The 15,956-nt window shown below is 38.7% G+C and overlaps 1 protein-coding gene across 7 annotated transcripts in view; it reads right to left on the bottom strand.

The window, feature by feature from the left end:
* RGS7 (regulator of G protein signaling 7) overlaps window positions 1–15,956 on the bottom strand; it is a 371,486-nt gene that overhangs the window by 71,521 nt on the left and 284,009 nt on the right. The gene's annotated exons all lie outside the window — the stretch shown is intronic.

Here is a 15,956-nt window from a genome sequence, read left to right on the forward strand (position 1 = left end):
TTTTTTTTTAACACTGCTAAAATATTGAAAGCAACCATGATAAAAGTCATTTCTGATGTTCTATTTAAGATGCTTTCCATTATCAGGGCTTAACTTCAATTTCAAGTTTAAATATATCTCTTTGCAGTAGTTTTCTGGGAGACCATAATGAGATAATTTTGAGGACTTAGAGGGTCAAGAAACAAGGAGGTTCCTAAGCTCTGCCACTAAGTGGAAGAAAGTCTAGAAGCCCTGAAGTGCTACTCTGCTTAAAATAGCTGTGTGGTAAAAGCATAGAACTTGGCCTCAATACAGCTTAGAGTATAGCTGGGAAAGCCAAAGTTTCTGGATCCCATGTCTACCGAGTAGAAAGGAAATCTGGCACCAGTTTTTCCATCTAATTACATACAGCTCGATAAGGTTAAGCAAACACTGAGGTTCACGACCCAAGTGTTCAGAGTTGCATCACAGAAGTCGGTGAGAAAATCGCTGTGATCCTAATATCTACACATGGACAGGACATGGATATAATTCAGACGGACTGGAAATCAATTGCCAAAGAAATATCTGAAAACTACCCAGCTTACAACCAAAGTAACACAAATGAAACGCATGTGGTCACCATGCAACTCCTTTTTCCTTTTAAAATTTACTTTGTGTTATCACAGTAAAAACTCAAGCAACTTCCAATCTTCTTTGTTACTCTTGGGCAATAATTCAGGGTCCTAGTTTATGAATAAGAAAGTCCATCCAAACGACAGTCAAGGTAAACATGCGGCTTGGTTCAAGGTCTTAAAGTCTTCCTGATTCCCTTAGCTTAGTGGGTGAAAGATGTGTGAGTGGCTTCTTTCTTCACCTTGTTCTGTGCCCCTCCTCCAAGCGTGGCTGAGCAAGGCTTGCAGTGTTCTGGGGTTGGAGTATAGGAAGAAATGAGAGGCGAGGTGAGCACTGACATTCTCACCTGACTGGGACAAGCACGATGACGTAGCATTGCCTGCTCTGGCCTTGGCAGAGGTCTGCAGTTTGTTGTTATTTCTCATGGTACTTAATTTTTTTTTTTTTTTTTTTTTAGAGCAGGAATGGCATATGGAAGTTCCCAGGCTAGCGGTCGAATCAGAGCCACAGCCACAGCCACACAAGATCCAAGGGGCATCTGCGACCTACACCACAGCTCATGGCAACCCTGGTCCTTAACCCACTGATGGAGACCAGGGATCGAACCTACATCCTCATGGATGCTAGTTGGTTTGTGTTCACTGAGCCACCGCAGGTACGTCTGGGGATGCTTGAGAAGAACCCTGTCCCCTGAGAGATCTGTGGTTCTCTCTCACTTGCAGAGCCTTGTGGGGGCTGACAAATATCATAGACCTTGGGCTGTACCTCCGGCTTCTCTTTGCAATGCTCTTTGCACCCCAGGCTGCCTTCTAAGGCAGGACTTTCGTACGTGGTTTACAAACACGCACGTACACTCTGACCTGACAGCAGGCTCCAGAACAGAGCCGCTTCCCTTTCATGCCCCGTCTATAGCTAGAGAGCCTATCTCTTGCCCTTGTAGTTTGAGGCCTGGAAGTTCACAGTCCAGTGTGTCCCCAGGGGTAGGGGACGCCTGTCAAGCACTCTCAGAAGCCCCTTGAAATCTCCGTCTCTGGGCTCGAGTGGAGGCACTTCCCGCCTACTCCTGCTTGAGCTGGTGGAGAGTCAGGACTCCCAACATCTAACAGCCACAAAATCAGCCTCGAGCCAAAGTCTTAGCCTTAAATAACCTCCACGTGAATCGATGGCAACGACTGTGACACTCTGTGTCTGTGTACACAGCACTTTTATATCTGGTCTTGATACACCTCACACTTCAGCTGTGTTCCCTCTTAACACCTGTTGTAAAAACCGCTAAACTCATCAAAACAGCAAAGATGTTGCAGAGTGAGAATAAACTATCCAGGCAACGGAAGAGTGAAATAGCACAGATGGTGAGCCTGTACACAGGGAAAGTCTTCTTGGAAAGGGTTATGACAATGATGAATAAAACCTTAAAACATTCACTCCATTGTTCTAGAACTTGCTCTTTTGAGAGTAGAACCCAAGGAAATAATACAAGAGCCACAGAGACCTAAGCATCCTGATGTGGAAAACTGGAACCTAATGAGGAACGGGCAAAGACATCATGGATTTTGCTCAATGAGATATCACATTGTCATTCAAAATGTTGTGTGTACAAACTGTTTTACTTCAAAGTTAAAATAACTTAAACCGTAAAATCTTCAATCACTTGTTGTAGAAGCACAGACAATGCAGAAAAAATATTAACGTAAAAATTATTATAATCCCACTGTTACTATTTTGATGTATATTCTGGTTTTCTCCATCTATATTCATCCACTAATATACACATGAATTGTATATTTACATAAAAATCTATCTGCATATATTTACTTTTAGAACATTTTTTTCTTAAATATTGTATTGTGGCTAATTTTTCACATCAATAAGTACTGTTCCATATATTTAAAAAAATCATTTCCTGACAATCGGTGTTGAGATGTACTATCATTTACTTAAATGATCCCTTACTGTTATGTTAGGCAGTTGGGTTATACCCACAGTTTTGCTATTATATGCTAATCTTTCTGCAAACATATATACATATGTGTATACATGCATGTGGCCTTATATTTTAGAAATTGCTAAAAAAAAAAAAAAAAAAGAAGAAGACGGAGTTTCCATCATGGCTCATCAGAAAGGAATCTGAGGAGTTCTGTCATGGCACAGTGGAAACGAATCCAACAGTATCCATGAAGTTGCTGGTTCGATCCCTGGCCTCGCTCAGTGGGTTGAGGATCCAGTGTTGCCATGAGCTGTGGTGTAGGTCACAGATGCAGCTCGGATCTGGCGTTGCTGTGGCTTTGGTGTAGGCTGGCAGCTATAGCTCCAATTAGACCCCTAGCCTTGGAACCTCATATGCCATGGGTGCAGCCCTAAAAAGCAAAAAAAAAAAAAAAAAAAAAAAAAAAGAAAAAAAGAAATGAATCTGACTATATCCATGAGGACACAGCTTCGATTCCTGGCCTCGCTCAGTGGGTTAAGGATCTGGCATTGCAGTGAGCTGTGTGTGGTGTAGGTCGCAGACAAGGCTCGGATCCTGCGTTGCTATGGCTGTGGTGCAGGGGGCAGTTAAGCTCCAATTTGACCCCTAGCCTGGGAACCTCCATATGCTGCGGGTGCGGCCCTAAGAAGACAAAAAAATGTACAGCAAAGGAAACCATAAACAAAATGAAGAGACAACCTATGGCATGGGAGAAAATATTTGCAAACAAAGCAACCAATTAGGGATTAATTTACAAAATACACAAGCATTTCATATAACTTAATAACAAAAACCAAACAACTCAATCAAAAAATGGGAAGATTTAAATAGACATTTCCCCATAGAAGACATACTGATGGCCAATAGGCACATGAAAATATGCTCGACATTGCTAATTATCAGAGAAATTCAAATCAAAACTACAATGAGGTATCGCCTCACTCTGGTCAGAATGGCCATCATCAAAATGTCTAGAAATCATAAAAGCTGGAATGGTGTGTAGAAAGTTTGTGGGAATGTAAATTGGTACAGTCTGTACAAAGAACAGCATGGAGGTCCTTAAAAAACTAAAAATAGAGTTACCATATGATCCTGCCATCCTACTCCTGAGCATATATCCAGAGAAGACAAAAACTCTAATTCAAAAAATATATGCATTCCAATGTCCATAGCAACATGATTTGCAATAGTCAAGACATGGAAGCTACCTAAGTATCCATCATCAGATGAATAAATAAAGAAAATGGTATATTTAAATAATGGAATATTACTCAGCCATAAAAAGGAATGAAATGATGCTATTTTCAGCAACATGGATGGACCAGAGATTATCACATTAAGTGAAATAAGTCAGGTAGAGAAAGACAAAAATACATTATGAAACCACTTACAGGAGGAATTTTTTAAAATGACACAAATGAACTTATTTACAAAACAGAGACAGACATAGAAAATGTTATGGTTATCAAAGGGTAAAGGAAGGAAGGATAAATTAGGAGTTTGGGATTAACATATACACACTTCTATACATAAAATAGATAAACAACTAGGACCTACTCTATAGCACAGAAAGCTATTCTTACTATTACCTAATAACCTATAAGGGTAAAGAATCTGAAAAAAAAATATGCACAACTGAATCATTTTGCTGTACACCTAAAACTAACACAACATTTTAAATAAACCACACTTCAATTAAAAAAAGTATCAAAATAATAAAAGGATACCAATGAATTTATTTACAAAACAGAAATAGACTCACTGACATAAAAAAATGTTATGAGGTATCACCTCACTCTGGTCAGAATGACCATCATCAAAAAGTGTAGAAATAATAAAAGCTGGAGAGGGTGTGTGGAAAATGTTTGTGGGAATGTAAATTGGTACAGTCACTACAAAGAACAGAATGGAGGTGAGTTCAATGTTAATCAAAACTATAAACGAAACAAGATGTCTTTCAGTAGAAACGCCAGACAAGGGTATGTGTCAATCAATTTGCAAAAATGTTCTGACCAGAAGCTTATAGGAACCTAACCCTGCATGTCCCCTAGGAGCAACGGTCAATATACACTAATTGATACATGCAGAAACTTTATAGAACATAACTACTGTGAATAACAAGATATGACAGTATGTATTTATATCTTACTTCTCTTGAAGAGGAATGATTAAAATTGTTATTTTGCTAATTAGTGACTCCTGTCTTTCATTCATATGTAGCATTAAATCTATTTTGCTTGTAGTATTTAGTTGATTTTAAAACCAATACTGTATTTTAAAAATATAGCATAAGAAGAAATGCCATAATATAACTTTATCATGATATTTTTGAACAATTTCAACTAAAATACTAACTTTCAAGTAAATTTTCCATAATATTGGGTCAAGGTTTATGATTTCTCTTCTCTTGTTTAAATTTAATAAGCAATGAAATTGGTTCTGAGAATCAGCACCTTTTCTAAGAGTACCTCAACAAATCATCCAGTAGAAATACAATGAGTCAAGAAGATTCCAAAAGGCTGTGTTACTTTAAATGAATTACTAAACTGTGTTCATTAAATCTAATCCAGATTTTAATCCAAAATGGTCATAAATATAATTTTGAATATTGGAACTTGATTCCTCCTCACTTGCTTTCTGGTTTCTCAGATGAGAAAAGAGAGAAATAGGCAGAATATTATAAAATAATAATTTAACCTGAAGGAACCTATGACATCCTAAATACTTGGTGAAAAACTCAGGCATTAGACTCATACTATGCCTATTGTCTGATCCTCTCTTGTTTCCTTGATGATTCTGGTTAAAAGTTTATTATTTTTGTTTATCCTTTGAAAAACCTTTTCTTAGTTTATTGGACTTTCCTATTATTAAGCTCTATTTAATTTATATTTGTAGTGATTTTAATTCTTTCTTTCCTTCTAATGACATTGAGTTTTGCTTATTCTTTTTCTAGTTCTTTATGTGTGAAGTTAGATTCTGTATTTGAGATTGCTCTTGTTTCCTGAGGTAGGACTATTAGAACTGCTTTTGCATCCATAGATTTTGATTTTTATTTCCATTTTCACTTGGCTCCAAATATTTTTAAAATTTCCTTTGATTTCTTCAGTGACCCATTTGTCATTTAGTAGCATACTGTTTAATCTCCATGTTTGTGTACTTTTGGGGTTTTTTTCTTGTAGTTGACTTCTGGTCTTATACAATCGTGGTCAGAAAATATTTCAACCTTCTTAAATATATTTACCCCTGCTTTCTTTTCAATTCTATTTGCATGGAATGCCTTTTTCTATCCCTTCACTTTCAGTCTGTGTGTGTCTTTAGAACTGAAGTGAGTTTCTAGTAGGAAGCATATATATGGATCTTGTTTTGTATTCGTTCAGTCACTGTGTGTTTTGGTTGGAGTGTTTAGTTCATTAAAAGGAATTATTAAAAGTTCTGTACTTAATTGCCATTTCATTGTTTTGCAGTTCATTTTCTTCTTTTGCTTTCTTTCATTGTGATTTAATGATTATCTTTACATTTAGATTCCTTTTCATTTGCATGTGTGTATCTATTATAGACTTTAGTCTGTGGTTACCATGAGGTGTATATATAACAACCTATATAAATATGTTATTTAGGTTTATGGTCTATAATGTTCCAGTGTAGTCTAACAACTGTGTATCTTGACTCCCCTCTCAATGTTTAATGCTTTCAATATTTCATTACATTTTACATATTTATATTTTATAACCTTAATAACTTACTGTAGATATAAATGATTCTAACATATAGCTTTATAAATGCTTGATAAACTACTTTTACTGCATTTTGCTTTTACCAGTAAGATTTTCCTTTCCATAATTTTAATATTTTTTGTTTTAGCCTTGGCTTTCTGCTAAGAAAGTCCCTTTAACACTTCTTGCAGAGCCATTCAGTGGTATTGAAATCTTTTGGCTTTTGCTTGTCTGTAGAACCCTTTATCTTGCCTTCAAATCTGAATGATAAACTTGCCAGATAAATATTCTTTATTGTAGGTTTTTTCCATCATCACTTTGAGTATAAGTAATCACTATGCTTTGGGCCTCACAAATCAACTAAAACACAGCATCAATATCTTCTCTATAAGCAAGTGTTCATGCTTTAATATGTGTTCTTTAAACAATCGTAGGAAATTCAAAGTTTCTGTGGAAAAGTCAGCTGATGGTCTTATTGGATTTCCCTTGTACACAACTAGTTTCTTGATTTTTTGTGGTTCCATGATTCTCTCTTTAATTTTTACCATTTTAATTATAATCTGTCTTGATATGGACCTCTTTGGGTTCGTATTGTCTGGGACTCTCTTTGCATCCAGGACTTGTATCTCTGTTTCCTCCCCAGGCTAGGGAAGTTGTCAGCATTATTTCTTCAAACGAGTTCTCTGCTCATTTCTCTCTCTTATTCTCTTCTAGAACCCCTATAATGTGAATTTTTATTAAGCTTTATGTGGTCTCAGAGGTCTCCTAAATTATCCTCATTTTCAAAAACTCTCTTTTCTGTTCACCTTAAGTGATGTCCACTAGTCTTGCAGTTTGCTGATCATTCCTCTGTATCATCTAATTTACTGTTGATTCCTTCTAGTGTGTTTTTCATATCAGTTATTTTATTCTTCAGCTTTGTTGGGTTCTTTATGTTTTCTAACTTATTGCTGATGTTTTCACTGTGTTCATCCCTCCTTCTCCCAACTTCACTGAGCATCTTTATGATAACTACCTTGAACTCTTTATCGAGTGGATTGCTTATCTCCACTTTGTTTAGCTCCCCCCCTCCCCGAGGTTTTCTGTTCTTTCATTTAGGAGAAAGTCCTTCATCTTCTCATTTTTCCTGAAACTGTTTATTTCTTTGTATTAATTAGGTCGGTACATTGTCCTGTCTTTGAGAAGTGATCTTACATAAGTGATATTCTTTAGCTCCCAGCAGCACACTCCCTTCTGGCCACCAGACCTATATGTGATAGGGTTTCCCCTATGTGGGCTGCATGGGCCCTTCTTATGTGGCAGGGCCAACTCTTGTCATGCTGGTAGGTTGGCTTCCAGGCTCTGCCTCAAATGGTGACTGCTGGGGTTCAGCATGGGAGTCCAGGTCCTGGTATGGCTAGCTGCAACATCAAAGGGGCCTGGGGCTGGTGCCAGCTTGCTAGTGGGTAATCACTGGCACCTACAGGCTAAGGAGGACTCCAAAATTGCACCAACGTCAAGATGGCTCCCACTAGCTTTTATGTCCATAGTGGGAGTTCCATCTGCCTCCTACCTCTCCAGGGTCAGCAAGCGGGTTTGACCCAGGCTCCTTTCAAATCACTGCCTTTATGATTTTGCACATACCCTTCAAAATCAGAGTCTCTGTTTCCTACAGCCTTCCAGCTCTCCCATACACAAGCCCTGCTGACCTTCAAAACCAGATGTTCTGAGGTATGTCTTTCCCATGCAATTCCCCAGGCTGGGGAACCAAGCGAGGGGCTTGGACCCCTCACACCTTGGGAGGAAGTTCTACAATTGTGATTATCCTCAGGTAAGTTGATCACCTACCTGCAGTTGTACACCTTGACTATACTGTGTCTCTGCCCCTCCTACCCATCTCATTGTGGTTCTTTCTTTACATTTTAGTTGTGGAGTATTTCTAGTAGTCCTCAATCATTCGCATAATTGTAAATAATTGTAATTTTGGTGTACCCATGAGAGGAGTGAACAGGAATCCTGACCACAGTGCCTCAACAGCTGTGATTTTGGACAAGTGACTTACCCTCCATGAGACACCAATTGCTCACCTGTTTAATGAGAAAAAAAAATCTGATAAATCCATCCCATGGGACTGAATTTAGTATTATAGGAAATGGAATATCTGTTAACTACAAATGGAAAGTAAAGAATGTACGAATTAGACATACTGTCTTTAAATTCACTGGGGAAGTTTCTACTTAAAAGAAAATTATAAAAAGTTATTTTACAAGTAAAATATCCTTTCTAAAGCATTGTTGGGTATGAATTTTTATATAAAGTTATTGGGGCTTTTTAGGGAGACACTACAGGGAGGGCCCTCATTTGCATTTTTAAAACGTCTCATTCATTAGATGTTTTTTCCTCATAGAAGAGTTTTGCATAACTGACATATTATTGTTGTCTGCCATTTTATTTCCACTTTGGTTTAACCTCTAAAATTAATTATTTAAAAAAAGAATCTTGCAAACTTGTAAATCAACTATATGTCAATAAAACTTTTAAAAATGAAAAAAGGAATCAGTGCTCATTGTGGCATTTATCAGTTTCTTTTCACTGCTATTTGCATCTCATTATTTCTTCTTAGTCCAATATCTAAGATACAGACATAAGTCATTCCTTCTTTTGAGGATAAGGGAGTGATTGTGAAGAGAGTGGAGAAGAGAATTATTTTGTTAGCAAAATACTTCATACAAGAACTAAAGTAAGTTAATATACAATATTTTTCCAGAAAAGATCAAGCCTGTTAACTAGAAGCTTTGACTTTTTTTTTTTTTTTTTTTTTTTTTGTCTTTTTGTCCTTTTAGGGCCACACCTGCAGCATACGGAAGGTCCCAGGCTAGGGATCGAACTGGAGCTGTAGCTGCTGGCCTACGCCACAGCCACAGCAACTTGGGATCCAAGCCGCATCTGCAACCTACACCACAGCTCACAGCAACGCCGATCCTTAACCCACTGAGCAAGGCCAGGCATCGAACCTATAGCCTCATGGTTCCTAGTCAGATTCGTTTCTGCTGCGCTGCGACAGGAACTCCAAAGGAATTTTTTTTTTTTTTTTTGTCCTTTTAGGGCCGCCCTCGCTGCATACAGAGGTTCCCAGGCTCAGGGTCGAATTGGATTTGACATTTCTTTTTTTTTTTTTTTTGTCTTTTTGTCTTGTTGTTGTTGTTGTTGTTGCTATTTCTTGGGCCACTCCACGGCATATGGAGTTCCAGGCTAGGGTTGATCGAGCTGTAGCACGCCTAGCCAGAGCCAGCAACGCGGATCCGAGCCGCGTCTGCAACCTACACACAGCTCACGCAACGCCGGATCGTTACCACTGAGCAAGGCAGGACCGAACCCGCAACTCATGTTCCTAGTCGGATTCGTTAACCACTGCGCCACGACGGGAACTCCGATTTGACATTTCTTAAAGCATGCTTTGTTCCATTTTTTGTGTGCTCCTCTTCAATACACAGCCATACATATGTGAGGAGTGAGGATAAAATAAACATTTGCTTCTGTAGTTTTGGAGTAAATCTAATTATTTATAGTAACAACATAATGATTTTTATTGAAATTATTCTTGTCACCTGCAGTTTTATAAAAGGACAACATCTATTTTCTATCTATCTTCCTATCTCTATCTCTAAATCTCTATCACTCTCAAATTGGCCAAAGAAATTAAGCAATAGAAATTTAAATATTATAAAACTTGCTCTAAAAGTGAATACCTCATTCTGGGTTATCTGGGTAATTGAAATTGTTGCCATGGCTGTGGTGCAGGCCGGCGGCTGCAGCTCCGATTGGACCCCTAGCCTGGGAACCTCCATATGCCCGCCTATTAGTATTTATTCAAATTAGAAATGGTCTCAACAATGATCCTTTTATTTTTGAATTTTACCTTCCACTCTTTTTTTTTTCAAATTTTTTATTATCTCATAGAATGTATCTTCTTTTTTTTTTGGTCTTTTTGCTATTCCTTGGGCCGCTCCTGCGGCATATGGAGGTCCCCAGGCTAGGGGTGGAATTGGAGCTGTAGCCACCGGCCTACGCCAGAGCCACAGCAACACAGGATCTGAGCCGCGTCTGCAACCTACACCACAGCTCACGGCAACGCCGGATCGTTAACCCACTGAGCAAGGGCAGGGACCGAATCCGCAACCTCATGGTTCCTAGTCGGATTCGTTAACCACTGCGCCACGAAGGGAACTCCACCTTCCACTCTTTGATCTTAAAAAATCTCCAGAAGGAGTGAGAACAGTTTTTTTTTCCCTCACAGCCACTGTGATTAGCTATCTGTCTTCAGTGACACCTTAAGGGAAATGCCTGTGCTTCCCGCAGTTATCAAGCTTCAACTCCCGGGGGAGTTCTGCTTGGACCCTGACCTTGTCAAAGCCCATTACCTCCGTCCTAGTCCAACCCCACAGGGTAAAGCCTCCACCTAAGAAGCCAGAATACGTCTATCCTGATCCAGGTCTGAAAATAATCACAGATACAATTTTCAACACATGTAATTGTAGTCACAAATTTGTAATTACAAAAATGTAATTTTACAATGATAAGAACCAAATAACCAGTGCACGACTACAATTTTCTAAGTACTTCCACTGTGTCTTCACTTGGAGAAAGGCACCTGATTATGGGATTCAGTTAATTCACAATGAAACTAGAACCTAGGTTTATCCTTGGAATTATTGCTACGAGAGCTTGCTAACACAATCGAACTCTTAACTCTATTATTTTAAAAGCCAGGCCTGCAGTCCACTGATCCAAGGCTCTTCCTAAAGGAATGTGAAATGACCCAATTCTGTGTTTCCTTTAGCTTGCATCAGGAAATGACAAACAAAAAAAGTTACACTAAAATTTGAAATGCATAAACTAAAATTAGCCCATTAATTGAATTTACTAAGCCTCCGAGTTCCAATTGTGGCTCAGTGGGTTAAGGACCCGATGTTGTCTCTGTGAGGTTTCGGGTTCAATCCCTGGCCAGGCTCAGTAGGTTAAGGATCTGGTGTTGCCACAAGCAGCAGGTGCAGATACAGCTCAGATACAGCGTTGCCATGCCTGTGGCATAGGCCCTAGTTGTAGCTCCCATCAACCCCTGACCCAAGAATTTCCATATGCCACCGACGCAGCTGTAAAAAGAAAAAAAAAAAAAAAAAAAGAATTTACTGAAGCTTCTAACCCAGATCTTCCTGGGAAGTCTTACTGTCACATGATGCTTGGCAATATTGCCGTTTTGAACACACATATCCTTGGATAATTGGGATTCCGGTCATTTTTCAAGAGGATTTTATTACTGCATCCTCAGTGTTGTTCTGAGCTGGTCATGATTTTTGGTGACTTTAAATTGAAAATTATTGTTTATTTTATCTCATCATCATCAGTTTAGAGTATTGTAAATTACTTAGTTAATCCATGGGGTGTCATGATGCATGTCTGCATCAATGGCATTCGTAGACAATGGGCTTCCAATAATTTCACATAAACAACATGCATATGTTACGGATCACGTGTAAGTTATCCATACTCCTTTTTTCTGAAACAGACATAGCTATTCCATATTTATATCCTATACAGGACCACTGTATTGTTATTGAGTTATTTTTCTACCTAAAACCTATTTAGGGTAAGACAATGGAGCCACAGAGTCTTTTACCCTGCTTAAAATGTGCCATAAACAGACTGCAATTCAGCTCTAAATGATATCATATTATGTTATATTATATTATATTATATTATATTATATTATATTATAGATGGATGGGAAATTATTATTCCAAAGAGCATTCGTTGCCTGTTAAGAATTGACATACTAGCAAGAGAGAAGTGCTAGTTTCTGGACTTAGCTAGGAACCCTCTGTTCTTTCTGATTCTATCCTGGGCAAACATTTGTAGCACATGCATTGTTCATCCTGCTGTTTCTAATCTCTATCCCTTCACTGAGACTTTCCCTTATTTTCCAAACAAATCCATCCCTTTTCCATGCTGAGCCACACACCACTAATGCTGTATCATCATGTACATCTCATGAGCAAGCTTGCTCTTTCCATTTTTTTCTCTCTCCTCCATTCATCCAAACATCCATCCATCCCTCTCTTTCTATTTGTCACTTCACTGCCAAAAATTTGGGAAAGCAGTCTGAGCTTATTACTGCCTCTGTGTCCTAACTCTCCATCCCTTTGCTGGAATCTGATCTCCATATCTTCTACTCATTCTCTTTTTCGAGTTCCTCTTCTGGTAACTTGTCCTTAAGTGTTGATACTCTCTGGGCTCCAACCTGGGCCGTCTAGCAGACTCACTCCACAAGTGCTTCCTGAGTTACCCTGTCCACATCCATAACTGCCACATCGTGACATCAGCAGCTATACGTTGGCCACATGTAGCTGAACAACCAACTACCTACAAGTCTTAGCAATGCCGTGGTCTTCAGATGTAGCCGAGAAACACCCATATTCAATGGACCATGAAAAGAAGGCAAGAAGGGGAAAAGCCTAACACTCAGTAAGAAACCCTGGATTCCAATCCTGGCCCTGTTATTTTTAATGGCAGGGTAGATTCCTCACTGCTGTAGCTTAGTTTGGTTTTGTTTTTCCAGCTGGAGGGTGTAGCTAAGTAACACTTGGAAGATTTCCTGTGAGGACTTAAATCTGATAATGTATGTAAAGTTACACTGTCAACTGTTGGGGGTTATTCAAATTTCTGCTATATTGTTATTTAAGAATGTGGCTGGACACAGGCATAATCATTCAATACAAATATCAAGTTAATCGGACTCGGTAAACAAAATAAATAATGACTGCCAGGTGTTCAAACTTTAGCGTACGTCTGTAAGAGCTTTTTAAGAATGCCAGTTCACAGGTTGAAGTCTCAGATTCAATTGGTCAGAAAAGAGACCAAGAATCTGCATTTTAAAATCATTCCAGCTGATGCAGACAAGTCAGCGCCACACTTTAAGAAAGAGGGAAATATAAAGCAATTGAGAGAGAGCAGGTCCTTAATGCTCTACTCCTGGGACTTAGAGAGACAGAGAACTAGTTCCCAGCTGTGAAGCATGTTGCTTATTTTGCTTATTTAAACTTGTAATGGATTTCAAAGCTTCCAAATTTAGTGTTTCTATACCAAGTTATCATCTTTTATCCACCTGCAGTATACGTTCATAAACGTATACACAATACATTTACATATGAGTGTCCCACATAGCACAGTTCATGGAAAAATTTTCCCTTGTAATATGTAAGTAAATAAGAGTATAAAGGTAGAAAATAATAATGTCAACATTAAGTAAGCAATTAATAATTGAATATCTTTTGCTATAAATATAAAATGTCAAATATGTTGCTCTTTTTTTTGCTCATATCCATACTGGTAGGTGACATGAAGAAAAGACTCATAAAGAAATGCAAGGAGCCCCACCAGAAACCAGTAAGTAGCACAAGTCATCAGGTATGACTCCTCTCATCAGGCCTGTGTCACCACTTCAAGAGACAAGTAACACGATCCTTCCAGCCAGTAGCTCAAGTTCCCAGGTAATGCACCAAAATGCACACTTTAATAACAAATTTCTAGAAATCATACAAAGTATGTTCTCAGACAAAAATGGAATGAAGCCAGAAATTAATAACAGAAAGATAGCTAGAAAGTCTTCAAATGCTTGTTACTTTTTTTATCTCCATGAATTTTATGACCTTTATAGTTGTACAATGAATATCACAACCCAGTTTTATAGCATTTCCATCCCGAACCCCTAGCCAATCCTCCCACCCTCCAACCTGACTTCTTTGGAAACCCTAAGTTGTTCAAAGTCTGTGAGTCAGTATCTGTTCTGCAAAGAAGTTTGTTGTGTCCTTTTTTTAGATTCCGCATGTAAGTGCTAGCATTTGATGCTGGTGTCTCACTGCCTGACTAACTTCACTTAGCATGACAATTTCTAGGTCCATCCACGCTGCTGCAAATGCCATTATTTATTTCCTTTTAATGGCTGAGTCATATTCCACTGTGTATATGTACCACATCTTCTTGATCCACTCCTCTGTAGGTAGGCATTTAGATTGTTTCCATGTCTTGGCTATTGAAAATAGTGCTGCAATGAACACTGGAGTACATATGTCTTTTCAAGTCATGGTTTTCTCTGGATAGAGGTCCTGGAGTGGGATTGCTGGATCAAATGGTAATTCTATTTTTACTTTTCTGAGGAACTTCTCTACTGTTTTCCACAGTGGTTCTACCAATTTACATTCCCACCAATAGTGTAACAGGGTTCCTTTTTCTCTACACCCTCTTGATTTTCAAAGAATGGTGTTTGTCAGACAGACAGACCAATGGAACAGAATAGAGAATCCGGAAATAAACCCTGACACCTATGGTCAATTAATCTTTGACAAGGGAGGCAAGAACATCAAATGGGAAAAAGAAAGTCTATTCAGCAAGCATTGCTGGGAAACCTGGACAGCAGCATGCAAAGCAATGAAACTAGAACACATCACTCACACCATGCACAAAAATAAACTCAAAATGGCTGAAAGACTTAAATATACGACAGGACACCATCAAACTTCTAGAAGAAAACATAGGCAAAACACTCTCTGACATCAACATCATGAATATTTTCTCAGGTCAGTCTCCCAAAGCAATAGAAATCAGAGGAAAAATAAACCCATGGGACCTCATCAAACTGAAAAGCTTTTGCACAGCAAAGGAAACCAAAAAGAAAACAAAAAGACAACTTACAGAATGGGAGAAAACAGTTTCAAATGATGCAACTGACAAGGGCTTAATCTCTAGAATATATAAACAACTTATACAACCCAACAGCAAAAAAACCAATCAATCAATGGAAAAATGGGCAAAAGACCTGAATAGACATTTCTCCAGAGAAGATATACAGATGGCCAACAAACACATGAAAAAATGCTCAACATCGCTGATTATAAGAGAAATGCAAATCAAAACTACCATGAGATACCACCTCACACCAGTCAGAATGGCCATCATTAATAAATCCACAAATAACAAGTGCTGGAGGGGCTGTGGAGAAAAGGGAACCCTCCTGCACTGTTGGTGGGAATGTAAACTGGTACAGCCACTATGGAGAACAGTTTGGAGATACCTTAGAAATCTATCCATAGAACTTCCACATGACCCCGCAATCCCACTCTTGGGCATCTATCCGGACAAAGCTCTACTTAAAAGAGACACGTGCACCCGCATGTTCATTGCAGCACTATTCACAATAGCCAGGACATGGAAACAACCTAAATGTCCATCGACAGATGATTGGATTCGGAAGATGTGTATATATACACAATGGAATACTACTCAGCCATAAAAAAGAATGACATAATGCCATTTGCAGCAACATGGATGGAACTAGAGAACCTCATCCTGAGTGAAATGAGCCAGAAAGACAAAGACAAATACCATATGATATCACTTATAACTGGAATCTAATATCCAGCACAAATGAACATCTCCTCAGAAAAGAGAATCATGGACTTGGAGAAAAGACTTGTGGCTGCCTGATGGGAGGGGGAGGGAGTGGGAGGGATCGGGAGCTTGGGCTTATCAGACACAACTTAGAATAGACTTACAAGAAGATCCTGCTGAATAGCATTGAGAACTATGTCTAGATACTCATGTTGCAACAGAAGAAAGGGTGGGGGAAAAACTGTAATTGTAATGTATAC

This window comes from Sus scrofa, chromosome 10 (genome assembly GCF_000003025.6).
Source record: "Sus scrofa isolate TJ Tabasco breed Duroc chromosome 10, Sscrofa11.1, whole genome shotgun sequence".
NCBI lineage: Eukaryota > Metazoa > Chordata > Mammalia > Artiodactyla > Suidae > Sus > Sus scrofa.